The following is a 13,115-nucleotide window of genomic DNA, read 5'->3' as shown; positions in this document are numbered from 1 at the left end:
CAAAATTGGTGAAACGTGATAAGCAATCAGCTGATTTGTTCCTGACTCCAGGCACATACTCTATTTCCCCATTATAATCTTGCATATCCGCAGCCCGTTTGCGAATTCATGAAGAAACTTTATCTAAACCCTTTGTCATCAAAATCTCATTGAGCGGTTTGTGATCAGACCTAACTACAAACCTCACACCCCACAAAAATTAGCAAAACCTATAAATTGCCCATTTTACAGCCAAGAGCTCCTTTTCAATTGTGGAGTAGTTACATCCTGCCTCTCTCAAAACCCTAGATACAAAAGCAATGGGATATTCCATCCCATCCTCTACCTGAGACAATAATGCCCCAACCCATGATTACTGACATCCGTGGTAAGAATGCTTTTTTGTTGGGATTAAAAACTTTCAAAGTGAGCGCATTGTTTAAAGCTATCTTTATCCTTTCAAATTCATGCACGCATTGATCATCCCAGTAAAACCTCACACCTTTCTTCACCAGCCTCCTCACATGAAATGTCTTGCAAGTCAGATCGGGAAATAAACTTGCCATAGTATTCAGCCATACATAAGAACGAAATTACTTTATCCTTGCTGTCAGGACTGGAAAAGTTTAAAATAGTGTTCACTAATTCTTCCCTGGTCTAATACATCGATCTGAAATCTCATGCCTCAAGTATTGTATGGTGGGTGAATCTACTGAACATGCACTTGTCTTTACTAAGTGTCAGATGAGATTTTTTTTAAAGATGTCTAACACACTGCGAAGTCTACACTCATGCTCTTCCCAATTTTTTCCATAAACTAACACGTCATCTTGGAAACATGGAAACATAATACACCTTGCATGTGCTGAAACAGATGATACATTATACGCTAAAACACAGCTGCTGCAGAAATGAGCCGAAAAGGCATGCGTCTGCATTGAAATAAACCTTCAGTGGTAATGAAAGCAGTTACATTTCTAGACTGGGGATGCAACACAATTTGATGGTATGCAGATTTGAAACCCAGAGTACTCATCACGTTTGCACCCTTAATAGTGCCTAGCATTAGGTAGGGGTTGGCTGTCCGGTATTATACATTTGTTCACACATCTAAGGTCTATACATAACCTGAGTTGTCCGTTAGGTTTGTGAACAATAACCAATGGTGAGACCCATTCAGAAGATTCCACTCTTTTTATTACACCCTGTGCTTCCATCGTCTCAAGATCTTCTTTAACTGCAGCTCTGATTGCCAGGGGAACAGGCTTTACTTTCTGCAAAATTGAAATGGAATCCTTTGTTATGCAAATTTTGTGTCTAACATTTTTTAACAGGCCTATTTCTTAAAAAACAGAGTGTTGTTCTAACAGTCCAGATGACTTGTCTTGATCTATAGCATGGACTGCTTCCTCAGCATTAGGATAGAGTCTGATTTTGAGTCTCTTTTGTTGAGATCAACTTATTAATAGATACATTCCCCTCCTGAAAATATACATTTTTCCTTTGGCTGTTCTGTCCTTAAATTTCATGATCGACCAGAACCAACCTTCTAAATCAATACGTTTTCTGCTGTATGCAACTGGTTTGACATCCACTTCTTTTAACACAATGAACTTCCTCATCTTTTTGTCGAAAATTGATTTAGGTAGCAATGTATACTTGGCTCCGGAGTCAATAACCATTTCAATTTCTGAACCACCAGTATCTATAGTTGCCATTGGTTTCTCTACATCGGCATCTTCATCTTCCACAAGGTTTACTTCTGAATGATCAATGATGAATGTGCATTCCTCCAACTCTTCACAAAGCTCATCAACACAATCAATATTCTCAATTTTAGTTCTACAGCAATTGGTAAAATGTCCTTTCCTATTGGACCTCTTGCATATTTCTCTGATAGCAGGACATTTGTCGCTGCTCGCAAGATGATTTAAGCTGTTACATCGAAAACATGTTCTTCTCTCGTTTGCATCTCTCCTCTCTTTATATCTAGTTCCTTTTCTTTTTGGTATGTTCTCTCTTTTAATAACCACTTTCTTTCTAATCACATTCTTTTCTTGTATTGCTAAAACCTCCGGTATTTGTGGAATCTGCTCTTTTGTTATTTCGCTTTCGGCTCTTCTTTCTAACTCCTTTATACACTTGTTGGTGTGTTCAACTTCTTTGGCAAACGATGTGTTACTCTTTCACCAAAGGGCATCTCTGACTTTGTCGTTGTTGAATTCTAACATAAATTGACCCTGTAGTCTCTCATCTAGATTGCTGCCGAAATCACGTGAAGTAGCTAGTCCTCTTCGGGCTATAATATACTGCTACACTGTCTCTCCAGTTTCTTGTTTCCTTTTACCGAAATGGTATCTCTCAAATATGATGCTGACAGATTTTTCATAATGTTTATCTAACATTCTAATACATTTCTCATATTCTGTAAGACCAGATGATTCCTCATCGGGCAAAGGAGAAAGATTTTCAAATTTTTCTTGTTCATAGTTGCCTAAACAGTGTATAAGTAGACACTTTTTCAGTTCACTGGCGAAATTAAGACTATGGGCTGCAAAGACATCGGGCCTCATTACAGGTCGGGCAGTCTGGAATTAACAGTGGCGGTAAACCCGCCGCCACTGTTAATTCCGGACCGCCCGATCACGTGTCCTGCAGGCAGGAGGTGATGTTCCCGCCAGGTCTGACCTGGCGGGTTTAACACCGCCTGCCTGCAGGCAAATGTGGAAACACCAGCACCATCACGAGATGGTGCCAGTGTTTCCACTTCCCCAGTCCTATGGGACTCAATGGGAATGGGGATTTACCGAATTCCACCTCCAGAATTCCCGGGAAACCAGGGTCGTAATGCCCTGGTATTTCCGGGAGTCACGGAGGCGGAATGGTAATACGAGTCCGGCGGTAACCAGGCAGTTTTACCGCCTCGGTTACCGCCGGACTCGTAATGAGGCCCATAGTGATCAAACCGTTTTTTCCATTGTTTCCACAGCACTTTAGGTTCACCCTTTGTGTCTAGGAAGTAGTTTGGCAGTGGTATTCTTTGCATGATTATCTGTACTTGCAGGTTTCAGGACAGTACCAGATGTATGCTGTGAACTGACTATGCACTGGGTACTTTGGTTTCAATCTGGGATTTAGCAGTTGTGGGAATAGGTTCTGCCTGAGTGGTTAATGCTATTTTGTTTTGTAAACTCTCAGGTTGCATTAGAAGAATTTCATGGTAAAGGTTTAACTTTTCAGTGTTTATCTGTTTTACTTCTGAGATTCACTGAATAGAATGTCCCACTTTACTTCTATTGCTGCTGACTAATGCAGCACTAAATAGTCAGATATCTGTTTATATACATATTTATTTTTATTTCATGGTGGAATACTAATTAATGAAACACTTGTGTATAGGTGCATTATAAATGGCATATCATATCACATCAATGATCTGCTTTAGTACTTTTGCTGCTGGCTGATCTGGCGCTCGATGTGCAGGCAGCTGATTCACCCTTTTTTGTTTTTAAACTGCTTTTCCCGTTATACTAAGTGACGCTTGCGTCGCTCCCATATTACTATAATGGCAAGTAGCGTTGGTTGCTAAGAGCACAAAATTGCAGCACGCAATTGCACGCAGAGAGGTCCTTTCCTCGAAGGTTAGGCGGCAGAATTGCACTGACAAGAAAGCAGAAGAGAGAGGAGCTTCCGCAAGTGCCGCTTGATTCTGAGCATTGCTCACGCTGCTGCCGGTCATGACTCTCTCTGCTTTGCTCGCGCTCCTGCTGCTGGGGTCCCACTGGGCCTAAATATACAATAAATTGTTATGCGCCAAAGATTGGGTGAAGAAACTGTGAAGGAGGTAAGCAGAGCTAGCTCAGCGCGGCTCACGTACTTAAATGTTCACCGTATTCCCGTTTTGTAGACATCCACCTTGTGTTGTACTGGACACAATATCATTCTTTCATATTGCAGTAACGGCTTGTCAAGCTCTCCTCAATGATGTTGCTCGGTGCTGTGGTGTCTCAGAGTTTACTGTTCCTGCTGGTGAAAGTTGCAGCTTAAACTTATGCAGGTTCCTTTGTCTTTTCCTATCAAATGGCTACTTGGTTGGCCACTGTTCAGATTGAACCTCGTCGCCACTGAAAGATCTTCAACCCGGCTCAATTTGATATGTAGTTGTAATGAGATACAGCGAGAGCCCATTTGCTAACATCCATCAAACATGTCAACTGACTTTCCTTTCGTATCTTTCTCTTAGCCTTCCATGTTCCACACGCTCAAGTCAGCATGGAATGTGAGACCTGGAACATAGAATGCTACAGGACCCCATCTCATGGAGATCCTCAACATCATCAAAAACATCAAATAACGCATTTTGCTCAAATGTCTGGAGCCTAGTTCTTAACAGTTCTCTATATGTTCTGGACACAAGATTACTGGGTGCAAACAGTCTGGATTCATCAATCACAGAAAAGGTGTTAACTTGCACCTGCTCGGCTGGGCCATTAAATGTCTTAAACAATGACATCCACACACGAGCCACCGTTAGAAGAAACATTTGTATTGAGGCTGGAGTTCCTAACTCTTGGAGCTCTCTTTTCTCTAACATGTGTGAAGAACTTAAAGGCTTTAGAACAACTTCTTTACTTCATGTGGAATGGAAACCTTGCTCAAAAAATGCCCCGAAGTCAGTGAGATGAAAAACACAGTGAGTCTCAGCCACAGTAGGAGGAAATCTACTGTCAGCATTATATAACACCATTTTAGAAAGTCTGTCCAAAATAATGATTTCATTACTTTAGCAACTAGAAAGGCTTTCTGTTTCCAAATTGGCAGACCTGCAGTACTTCCCTGAATTGTGGAGTTGTAGTCAAGGGTGGTATATTCTTCCTCATCGTGAGCGCCAATCGTCATCATTTGTCGGATCTCCATCTCGTCTTCTTTGCAGGCTCCTCAACTGGAAGAGGAGGATTGCATGAAAACATTGCGGTAAACATCTGGAGCGGGTTTCAGGTGATCCACAGAAACTTGCCTGGTACCTCTCTAGGGTGGTATTGCGGGCAGCATAGCAGATCAGGAACCTTTCACTCTGATTACTTGCACTGCTGGTCTGTAGGACAGGCCAAACAGAGTCTTTTCATGGATCTTCTCCAGGACCCAATCTACTGATTTGAGAGTGGTCTCAGGACTGGCCTCAGCAGCTTCCACCTGGAGGGATTCCCTCAGCAGCGTTGTCGCTAGCAGTTGCTCTTGCATAGAGAGGGGGCTGGGGAGAGTGTGCAGAGCAGGCATACACCTTATTCTCCCAAACAAGAGTTCAAGCGGAGTCTTACTGTTGCATAGAGACTGGTGTGGTAAATTAGTTAAACTTCTGCTCACTAGATGCACATGGTCTACCCAGTTACCCCCCACTGAAAGGATGCATTTAGTCAGACAGAACATTATTGAGTGGTTTGCCCTTTCTATGAGCCCATTCCATCTCTGGATGATACAGGTTTAAAAAAGTGCAGCTCTAATCCCCACGCCGCTAATGCCTTTCTCAGGGCTCGCCGTGCGAAAGCTGTACCATTATCAGCATGGAGCGTTTGAGTTGCTGTAATGGCTACTACACCCTGGAGTGCCTGTATGACTGATTTGCAGTCTGCTTTCTTTTGAGGAATCATCCCGTTGAACCTAGTGCAAGAATCCACTATTACTGGAATATAGTTGTACTTATTTATTGCTGGTAGTGGGCCTATATGATCCAGATATTGAATCTCTAAAGGCGAGGTTGCCTTTCTTAAAGGAGCCTCTTTAGGTTTTTTGTTGTAGTCCACACATGTCTTCAGACATGTGTCATAGTTTGCTATGTATACTTTAACCTGTTGCCTTAATTCTGGCCACCAATACGGTCAAGGAGTAGCTGTGCAGTTGCACTAACCCCAAAATGGGTAGATGCAAGTCCAGCATGTGTGACTTCAATCAGGTTTTCCCTGTCTGCTCTATTAGGGATTAATCTTTGAATAGGATTCCCTTTTGTCATAGGAATTGTGACTACTGCTTTATTATTCTCAGTGTCATAAATGTAATTAGTTGGGAAATCTTTCGGCCTGGGTATCATACCTAAACAAGCTTATTTTGTTTCCTCGTCCATTGCAGTTGCTGAGCGAGTTATGGCTGCTATCATTTTACTCACTGTGTGCTCTTTGGTATATTTATCTGCCAACACTATGAATGTGCCCTTAAGTCTGTGCTCTTGTGTACATCCCCCATAGCAAAGGTTAAGTCTGTTTAAGGTCCCAAACTAGTTTCCAGAGTTGCCTGGAAGCAATAATTTTATGCCTAATGTCTCTAAAGTCATTTGAATCCAACAATGCAAATAAGTGTTATAAGCCCTGACAATGTAATCTGAATCTGAGACTACTAGTGTGGGCTTCCCTGAGTCTGCCTGGTGCAATGCAAGCAGCAATCCATGCAATTCAGCAGTCTGGGCTGACATGTGTCCCAGATGCTTTGCTGCAATATCCCTGTGTATAAATGCTTCTTCATGTGTAAAATGTCCTACCACTGCAGCAGCATATTTGGAAACAATCAAACAATGGTATGCCAGGCAGTGAGGTGCCTGGCTCTGTGTGCATTGTCCAAGTCAATCCACTCGTTCTTTGCAATTCTGCCTCATAATGATACTTTACATCTGGAGCATGCTGGGATGCTGATCATTGAATCCATCCGGTATGTAATGCCTTTGCATTGGGCACGCTATGCAAGCAACAAACTATGCAATTAGGTTAGTCTTGCACACTGTGTATGTAAAAGCATTATCTCCTACCAACAGGTTTATCTCTAAGTCCTTGTTTTTATCTCTGTCTTGCAAAGGACCAGTTTGAGTCATTAATGAATACACATGGTGCAGAGTGTGAGTCTGCTCTGGCAACCAATGAGCTGCTTTGAAATGTTATCAAAGCATACAATGGTTTCACTAGCTCAGCAAAGTTGGACACATAAGATCGGCCAAAATTCAAAAGCCCTAAAATTGCCTGCAATTGCCTTAGTGTGTTAGGCGGCCATATCGTGGCTACCTTCTCAAGAAATTCTGCTGACAAGCTGCCCTCATCTGAAAGAGTGAATCCTAAGAGGGTAACCTCACGATGAGCTATTCTTAATTTCTTAAAGTTAATCAGGTACCCTTTTGCCGCCAATGTGTGACTGACTATGTCTACTTGTTGCAAGTGTTCATTGAGATTCTCATGGGTGATGTAAATATCATCTACATATTGGTGAGAATATTAGAACATATAAGAGCCATCCGCAACAAAGACTTAAGATCCCCCATTTCAGTTCATATGATCACAAACCATCCAATTTTTGACATTTCAAACCTTAAAGTCTTTGGCTTGGAGAAAGTGAGTCTACCCCCTCGAGGAGGAAACAAGGATGAACTGTTACGCAAACATGAATGTAAATGGATTTGTATTATGGAAACATGCGTAACAGGTCTAAATTGTGACACGAAAATGTATAATTGGTTATAGTTCATTTCTCCTCCGTTTATTTACGAAAAAGAAATTATTTTCCTTTCTGTTCCTCTATAATATATCTTTTAGTTGGCAGGTACTCAATGATTTTTAGAACATTAAACTTTAGGAGCTCAAAAGGTGACTCTTAACAATAGATACAGCCTAGATTTAATGTGTTTGCAAAAAGCAATTGAATTTTGTTTTTGGCTTTCTTGATTAGTAAATGACATAAGGGCATGTTTATGCATAAGAATTATCTGTTTACATTAACTGCTGCATACTTACCAAATAATATAAAGGAAAACATTTTTTTAGGACAGCAAAACCAAGCAAAGCCTACAACCGTATTTGAACATATCCAATATTGATGCTTTAGAATAAATGCTCATCTAATATTAGTATCTTAAAAAAAAATCCTAATTAATGAAGTTGACAGGTTAAGATAACCTATCTAAATATTTACCTTTTTTATTTTAAAATTATTTTGTCAAGTTGGCTGACCTCAAACACTGCATCAGCCAAGCAAACCTAATTTGAAAGTCCCAACTGTAGAAATAGCAAATTTTATGCACTAGCACAGGTAATCCGACTAACACTAGCCGGATCTGTGCACTATTATGTTTCTCCCGATCCAAAATGGCCGCCGAATCACGTAACGTGCGTGATGAGGTCATCACGTCACGCTAGACCATGTGGGCGTGATGACATCATTGCGGCCCGAAAACACCTTAAAAAGTGTGCGAAACCCAGGTAGCAGTATCCACTCTTTCAGGGTATACCCCGCAAACTGCTTATCATGGCAAGGAAGGACTACAGAATCTAAAAGGAGTTAAATTAAGGTAAGCAATTAAGCTCTTTAGTGTTAAAATGATATTGGAACAGAAAGCTTAAAACTAAAATTATAAAATTATTTCTTTTTACTCCAAGCTTTTTAAAAAATATACCATTCCTCCACTTTTTCTCTTCCCTCTAGCCTTTCTGACCAATTTAACCTACAATTGGATTAGAAGGTAATCCCTTCAAACATTAACTAAGAAGAATATGAATATATCAGCTATGTGACCACCTATCTGATACAACAAAAACTATTAGGGTGAGTTAAGCAAAATGTTTATTGGTTCAGGGATAAATGGTACTGAATAATAGCTTGAAGTGTTAAAACCTTAGCAAATCCTTTTAAGTTTTACAAAATATACGTTTGGCTTTTTTCTTTTTAGAAAACATTTCCTCTCCTGATGAACCATTGATAGTTTCAATGGGGAAACAGGTGTCGAGAGAAATATAAAGATATAGAATCTAAATTATCAAGGATCTGGCGCATATTATTTGATGTGGAAATTTTAAGGTGTGTAGCAAACACCATACACTAAATCATTTTTTAATTTAGGATCTGTGCATGGTACAAGTTGTGGAAACTACAAGGTGTGAAGTAAACACCGGACAGAAAATCATTTCTGTTTGTTCGTTCCTAAACATATTATGAGAATAAAGGAAAAACTTTTAAAATATCATCAATATTGAATTGGAAATTATTTTTTCAAAAGCACAAACTGGAACTTGTTTTGTCAGAAATGGTATGACTCACCTTTGAATACTTTATGAATAAGGTTGGCGCATGTGAGTAACCTTTTCCCAATCTCTTACCTACTTGTAGATCATATACATATTGCCATCAGTTAGGAATGTCTGCGAGCAAACTCTGTATTATACTTGAGAATGTACTGGGTGAATTCTTATACCCCTGCATTATTCTAGTGAATTGGAAATGTGTTCCCTTGAAAGTGAATGCAGTGTATTTCTGGCTTTCTATACTTAAAGGGTGTGTGAAATACCGATTGCTTGGATCAAGGTTTGTTTTATATTTGCATCTGTGTAAATTGGCTAGAAGTCCAGAACTGTGTTGGCTTTGGACTGCCTCTGTCTTACAATGTGCATTCAACATTCTAAAATCTACAATAAAACGATAAGTACCATCAGGTTTTAAAACGGGGAGCAGTGGACTGTTATGTGGGCTTGCTTGCTTTATAATTACCCCCGGTCTATTGGTTGGTAAACTATGGTTTGCATGTGGGCAACTGCTTGTGGTGTCACTGAATACTGCCTCTGTGGTGGGGGTGGTTTCAGTACTGGAATCAGGTTCGAATCCCGGACCTGCGCTTGAAAGAAAAAAAAACAAGTGCGTTATAAATGAAACTAGCGCCTAGATACCTACGGGTTATGTGTGCTGTAAATAAATGCAAATAAACATGGGCTGGACATTCCAGTTCATGCCCTACATGATTCTTTAAAACAGCTGCACTGCTTCCAGCGCTGCCCAGTCTCATGCATATTTTTGAACTAGTTCCCCACTCACTTCTTTTGAAAAGGCAGGCATCACTACATCTTCACCTCATGGTGCTTGTTTCACATACACTGGTGGCCAATCTTGAAACGCTAAAAGTCCTTTATATTGGATATGTAACTGTGGCCAAAACAGTGCTTCAATCTCTTTGGTATGTTCACCTTCCAGCTGAATGGTTACAAAATACACTTAATTATTATTAAAAATTATCTGCCCAGTGGGTGTAGTTATTTGTGCATATCTGTGTGCCTTTGTATGCTCCAACAGTGCCATGTGGCTGCATTCAAATATGGAAATATCAGACCCCAAGTCTTACAAGACCTCTATCCAAGCAGTGGGCCGCTTAGTCTTGGGAATGGTTTAATGAGTGAACTCTGCATGCTGTGAAACTTGTAGGGCTGCCGTGCGTTTTTTCTCAATTTTCACGTCCTTCCCCTCAGTTTTAGAACGGTCTGGCGTCCTTGCCTGTGAGGAAGGAGAGGAACCCTCACCAGTGCCATATTTTTGTGGACTTTTCATGTGTTTTCTGTCTCTGAAATCATAGTCTGTTGGTCTAAAATGGGACTGCTTCCTAGGCTTACCCCAAGATCGTATACCCCTGTCAGTGCCTTGCCACTGCGGGCGTCCCTGTCTCCTGTAGCTTTCCCATTCTTTGGCTCATGCTCTGGGTATTTTTCTTCCTTTATTGGCAAAAGCTGTCGTCTATGTGGTTTACCACCCTTTTTACCTTGAAACGATCCCCGTCTCCTTTCGAGGGTTTCCCTTCGTGGTGTGTCTCCTTGCCTGGTTTATTATCTTTCTTAGCCTTTTTCCGTGCCTCTACAGGTCTCCTGCCTTAGTGATCCCTGCCTAGCGATTGATAAGTGAATGTCACTATGTTCCCAAATTGCTCCCTTTTTTCTTGCTCATTTAATTGGGACAATTTTCTATGAACCTCTAACCTTGCAGGCTCTCCTTTCAATAAGGGTAGAATTATGCTCTGAACCATTTGATAATTATTAAATGCTATGGACAAGGGGCGTGGCTATGAGAGCCATGTAAGGGGGCGCGTTCTGGAGGAGCTCCCGAGATCCTGCAACGATCCGGGCAAATAAGTGCGTTAAGACAGACCGCCGACCACTGACAAAACACATGCCGGTGTGTGAATGACTGGGCTACGCATGGTGAACTTCTGGATGATGCAGGAGTGACGGCGTCGGAGATCGGTGCGGATGAGATAAAGAACACCGGAGACGAAGGACCACACAAAATGGCTGACCAGGGTCTGGAACAAAGGAAGAAGTGAGCCCCACGGTGACCCAGCGGAGGCGGCGCACTGCGTGCACATTTGTCACTTGAGCAAACTACAGGTTCCCTGGGTCATGTCGAATAGGACGGTGAGGCCGAAGGCGAAACAGCCCACCCTGGACGACTTCACTAAGATGTCCCCGGGTCAGGACATCACCAAGAGCAGGGAAAAGCTGGCTGCGAGCGGCACGATGACTTTGGGCGCCAACCAAGAAATCCTGGCGGCGATTGCGGACCTAAGGGCGGCCTGGGAATCTAAGCTCGAACTGGCCGTCACCGAACTAAAAACGGCGTTGGATCTCAAGGTCGGAGAGGTTCAAGAGGACGTTAACCTACTCCGACAGGATGTCAGGGCCTTGGCGGAGCGCACAGAGTCCCTTGAGAAGGAAGTCGGCCCAAATACTGCGGATTGCGCCTCCCATAAAGCCGAATTGCACGCCCTGATACAAAGAGTGGGCAACCTGGAGAGCAGAGCGGAGGAGGCGGAAGGACGAGCCCGTCGCAATAACATCCGCATCGTGGGCCTGCCGGAGGGGATGGAGGGCCGTGATCCTACGGAATTCATTGAATCCATGTTATTACAAGAGATACCCGGAGGAGCCCTATCCCAAGGATTTGCAGTAGAAAGGGCACACAGAGCCCTAACGAGGAGGCCGCCGCCGGGGAACCTGCCTAGGCCTATGATCGCCAAAATTCTCAATTACCGCGACCGTGAGAGGATACTGGAACACTTTCGTAAGGGAGGAACGATCACACGAGGAGCGGCAAACATCACGGTTTACCCGGATTACACCCTGTCTGTGCAGCGTAGCCGCATGAATTTTGGGTCAGTAAAGCGGAGATTGAGGGAGGCGGGCCACAAATATATGTTACTTTATCCCGCAAAATTGAAAGTCATTCATATACATAAAACTCTGTTTTTTGAGACCCCGGAGGATGCCATGGGATGGCTCGATGCACAAGGATGCCCCCAGGAGTCAGAAGTTCGGACGAGAAAGAGCTCGGAAGAGATACGGGAGGCATGAAGATGGCGTCGCAAGATGGCGTGGCACGTGGGACTTGAATATAGTTGTTTGCGCAGCCTTCGGTAGAGAAGGTCAGATGATTGCACTATTTGTCATAAGCACTGTGGTTAATGTTGACTTAACGGGAGCCTTACGGAACGATTCTCTTTACCCCACGATAGTTTTAGTTGGGTGGCCATTAGGGCGACCTCACCCTACTGAGCTCTGTGCATCGGTCGGTGCTTTCAGGGCTAGATGTGGGGGTGCCTGAGCTCCGAGGCTGGAGCTGGGCAGCAGTTGGGGTGTGTGATGTTGGGGAAGGGACGGGGGGGAGGGGAGGGAAGTTGGGGTTTTGCTGTGTACATAGTTAAAGGGGGTTTGAGCTGGTATGAGAAGCTACTAGAACGAGATGCTATCTGTATCATGTGGGCAAAGGGGAGTCGCTACATGGGAAGCAAGAAAATACTCATGAGCCATGGGAGACCTTAAGATCGTAACATGGAATGTCAGGGGACTTAACAGCTATTTAAAAAGGAACAAGGTCATGATGTACCTTAAAAGACAGAGGATTGATATTGCGCTGCTGCACGAAACACACCTGACCCAACAAAAATTGGAACTGGTGGGGAAAAAGTGGAGAGGCACAGTAGTGGGCTCTCCGTACTCTGCCTATGCTAGGGGAGTGCTGATCTGGGTGGCACCGCATGTTCCGCTCCGACTCATACAGGAGGTGGTGGACACGGAGGGCAGGCTGGTCATGCTGAGGGCCTTGGTAGAGAATAGGGAGGTGTACATTATAAATACATATGCCCCCAACCAAAACACTGCCACGTATTTCAGAACCCTATGTACTCACCTGGGCGCGTGTGTGGGGGGAGTGGTTATTTGGGGAGGGGACTTTAACTGCGTGTTCGACCCAAAGGCAGACAGGTCTGATGAGAAGATTGATCGGCCCACCCCGGCGGCCAGGGTATTACAGGCATTGCTAGAGGATTTTGGGCTGGCGGATGTTTGGAGACTGAA

Source organism: Ambystoma mexicanum, chromosome 13 (genome assembly GCF_040938575.1).
Source record: "Ambystoma mexicanum isolate Mex_15411 chromosome 13, UKY_AmexF1_1, whole genome shotgun sequence".
Taxonomy (NCBI): domain Eukaryota; kingdom Metazoa; phylum Chordata; class Amphibia; order Caudata; family Ambystomatidae; genus Ambystoma; species Ambystoma mexicanum.
The sequence above is the reverse complement of the archived record's forward strand: the minus strand, read 5'-3'. Positions refer to the sequence as shown.